Source organism: Arachis duranensis, chromosome 9, assembly GCF_000817695.3.
Source record: "Arachis duranensis cultivar V14167 chromosome 9, aradu.V14167.gnm2.J7QH, whole genome shotgun sequence".
Lineage (NCBI taxonomy): Eukaryota > Viridiplantae > Streptophyta > Magnoliopsida > Fabales > Fabaceae > Arachis > Arachis duranensis.
Window position 1 is genome coordinate 98763165 of NC_029780.3, and position 4237 is coordinate 98767401.

General features: G+C 39.5%; 1 non-coding gene across 1 annotated transcript; it reads right to left on the reverse strand.

Annotated features, from left to right (window-relative positions):
• Positions 1-1018: 1018 nt before the first annotated feature.
• On the reverse strand, positions 1019-1126 carry LOC127741972 (small nucleolar RNA R71). Its single transcript, XR_008003159.1, has one exon. It is a non-coding gene; the product is annotated as a small nucleolar RNA R71 (small nucleolar RNA).
• Between the last annotated feature and the right edge of the window lie 3111 nt (positions 1127-4237).

Here is a 4237-nt window from a genome sequence, read left to right on the forward strand (position 1 = left end):
TCTTTTAAGTTTCATGAAGTTAATATTTTTAAGAAATCAAATCCTTTTTTTCTTTTCAATCATATCTTTTGCATTCATATCTTTTTCAAATCACATCTTTTTAAAAGTTTAATTTCAAAAATCCTTTTATAACTTCTTATCTTTTTCAAATATATTTCTTGTCTTTTTCAAAACCCCTTAACAACCTTCTCACTTCCAATTTTCGAAAACCATTAATTCTTTTTTAAAAAAGTCTTTTTAATTAACTAATTGTTTTGAATTTTAATTTTATTTTTGAAATTCATCTCCTCTTATCTCTTTCTATTTAAAACACTAAAATTCCTCTTCCATTGTCCATTCGAACTCTAACTCTCCTTGAGTGTTCGAATTCTTCTTCTCCTTCATCCTTCTATTCTTATTTTCCTCTGACACCCAAAGGACTCTCTATACTGTGACATAGAGGATTCCATATTTTCTTTGTTTTCTTCTCTTTCATATGAGCAGGAACAAGGATAAGGGCATAATTATTGAAGCTGATCCTGAACCTGAAAGGATTCTGAAGAGAAAGCTGTGAGCAGCAAAAGCACAAAACTCTGAAGAGGACCTCACTGAAATTTTCGAAAAGGAGGCAGCCCAAGAAACAACTATGGCCGAACCAAACAACAATGCAAGGAAGATGCTTGGTGACTTTACTACACCTAAATCCAACTTCCATGGAAGAAGCATCTCAATCCCTGCCATTGGAGCAAATAATTTTGAGCTAAAGCCTCAATTAGTTTCTCTAATGCAACAGAACTGCAAGTTTCAAGGACTTCCATCAGAGGATCCCTATCAGTTTTTAACTGAGTTCTTGCAGATCTGTGATATTATTAAGACTAATGGAGTAAATTATGAAGTCTACAAGCATATGCTTTTCCCTTTTGCTGTAAGAGACAGGGCTAGAACATGGTTGGTCTCACAACCTAAAGACAGCCTGGACTCTTGGGATAAGCTGGTCACGGCCTTCTTGGCCAAGTTCTTTCCTCCTCAAAAGTTGAGCAAGCTTAGAGTGGATGTTTAGACCTTCAGACAAAAAGATGGTGAATCCCTCTATGAAGCTTTGGAGAGATACAAGCAGCTGACCAAAAAGTGTCCTTCTGACATGCTTTCAGAATGGACCATTTTGGATATATTCTATGATGGTCTGTCTGAGTTCTCTAAGATGTCACTGGACCATTCTGTAGGTGGATCCATTCAGCTAAAGAAAACGCCTACAGAAGCTCAAGAACTCATTGAGATGGTTGCAAATAACCAATTCATGTACACCTCTGAGATGAATCCTGTGAGTAATGGGACGCCTCAAAAAAAGGGAGTTCTTGAAATTGATGCTCTAAATGCCATACTGGCTCAGAACAAAATATTGACTCAACAAGTCAATATGATCTCTCAGGGTCTGAATGGATTGCAAAATGCATCCAACAGTACTAAAGAAGCATCTTCTGAAGAAGAAGCTTATGATCCTGAGAACCCTGCAATGGCAGAGGTAAATTACATGGGTGAAGCCTTTGGTAACACCTATAATCCTTCATGGAGAAATCATCCTAATTTTTCATGGAAGGTCCCACAGAAGCAAGCCTTCAATAATAACAATGGTGGAAGAAACAGGTTTAGCAATAGCAAACCTTTTCCATCATCATCTCAGTAACAGACAGAGCATTCTGAGCAAAATCCTTCTAGCTTAGTAAACTTAGTCTCTGATCTATCTAAGGCCACTCTCAGTTTCATGTCTGAGACAAGGTCCTCCATTAGAAACTTGGAGGCACAAGTGGGCTAGCTGAGTAAAAGGGTCACTAAAACTCTTCCCAACACTCTTCCAAGCAATACAGAAGAGAATACAAAAGGAGAGTGCAAGACCATTGATATAATCAACACGGCCAAACCTGAGGAGGAGGAGGAGGACAAAAATTCCAATGAGGAAGACCTCAAGGAACGTCCACCATTCAGTAAGGAGTACCCTAATGAGGAACCAAAGGAATCTGGGGCTCACACAGAGACCATAGAGATTCCACTAGACTTCCTTTTACCATGCATGAGCTCTGATGACTATTCATCTTTTGAAGAAGATGAAGACATTGTTGAAGGGCAAGTTGCCCAGTTCTTAGGAGCAATCATGAAGCTGAATGCCAAATTGTTTGGTAATGAAACTTGGGAAGGTGAACCTCCCTTGCTCACCATTGAAGAGAATGCATTGGTTCAGCAAACTTTACCTCAAAAGAGACAGGATCCTGGTAAATTCTTATTACCCTGTACAATAGGCACCATGATCTTTGAGAAAGCTTTGTGTGACCTAGGGTCAGGGATAAAGATGATGCCCCTCTCTGTAATGGAGAAACTGGGAATCTTTGAGGTGCAGGCTGCAAAATTCTCAATAGAGATGGTAGACAGCGCTATGAGAAAACCTTATGGATTAGTAGAGGAAGGGTTGATAAAGGTTGAAGGCCTTTATATCCCTGCTGATTTCATAATCTTGGACACTGGGAGGGATGAGGATGAATCCATCATCCTTGGAAGACCCTTCCTAGCCACAGCAAGAGCTGTGATTGATGTTGATAGAGGAGAGTTGATCCTTCATGTGAATGAAGAACGCCTTGTAGTAAGGACTCAAGGTTCTCCCTCTGTAATCATGAAGAGAAAGCATGACAAGCTTCTCTCCATACAGAGTCAAACAGAGCCCCCACATTCAAAATCTTAGTTTGGTGTTGGGAGGCCACAGCCAAATGCTAAGTTTGGTGTTGTAGAATCTCAATAATGCTCTGATCATCTGTGAGGCTCCATGAGAGCTCACTGTCAAGCTATTGACATTAAAGAAGCGCTTATTGGGAGGCAACCCAATTTTATTTTATCTAATTTTATCTATGTCATTTTATATTTTTTTTAGGTTGATGATCATGTGAAGTCACAAAGACACTCATAAAAATAAAACAGAAGTCGAAAAATAGCATACTCTGGAGGTAGGACTTACTGGCGTTTAAATGCCAGTAAGGGGAGAAAAATGGGCGTTTAAACGCCCAACATGGCACCTTTCTGGGCGTTTAAACGCCAGAAAAGGGCAGGAAGCTAGCATTTAAATGCCAAAACAGGAAAGAAAGTTGGTGTTTAAACGCCAGAGATGGGCAGAAAGCTGGCGTTTAAACGCCAGAAAAGGGAAGAAAGTTGGCGTTTAAACGCCAGAATAGGACAGCAGACTGGCGTTTAAATGCCAGGATTGCACTCTAAGGCGTTTTGAATGCCAATCTAGAGCAGGGGTGAAAAATTGATGAGCGGATAATTTATACATTTTTTGGCATTGTTTTTAGGTAGTTTTTAGTAAGTTCAAGCTACTTTTAGGGATGTTTTCATTAGTTTTTATGTTAAATTCACATTTCTGGACTTTACTATGAGTTTGTTTGTTTTTCTGTGATTTTAGGTAATTTCTAGCTGAAATTGAGGGACTTGAGCAAAACTCTGAAAAAGGCTGACAAAAGGACTGCTGATGCTGTTGGAATCTAACCTCCCTGCACTCGAAATGGATTTTCTAGAGCTACAGAACTCTAAATGGCGCGTTCTCAACGGCGTTGGAAAGTAGACATCCAGAGTTTTCCAGCAATATATAATAGTCCATACTTTATTCGGAAATTGACGACGTAAATTGGCGTTGAACGCCAAGTACATGCTGCTGTCTGGAGTTAAACGCCAGAAACACGTCATGATCCGGAGTTGAACGCCCAAAACACATTATAACTTGGAGTTCAACTCCAAGAAAAGCCTCATCTCGTGGATAGATCAAGCTCAGCCCAAGCATACACCAAGTGGGCCCCGGAAGTGGATTTATGCATTAATTACTTACTCATGTAAACCCTAGTAGCTAGTCTAGTATAAATAGGATAAGTTACTATTGTATTAGACATCTTTTGATAGTTTAATCTTTGACTGTTCTAGTCTTTGATCATTCGGTCTTTCGATCATTCAGGGGGCTGGCCATTCGGCCATGCCTGAACCTTTCACTTATGTATTTTCAACAGTGGAGTTTCTGCACACCATAGATTAAGGGTGTGGAGCTCTGCTGTACCTCAAGTTTCAATACAATTACTATTACTTTCTATTCAATTCTCTTTTATTCTTATTCCAAGATATATGTTGCACAACAATTTGATGAATTTGATGATCCGTGACACTCATCATCATTCTCACCTATGAACGTGCGTGACTGACAACCACTTCCGTTCTACTCTAGACCGGG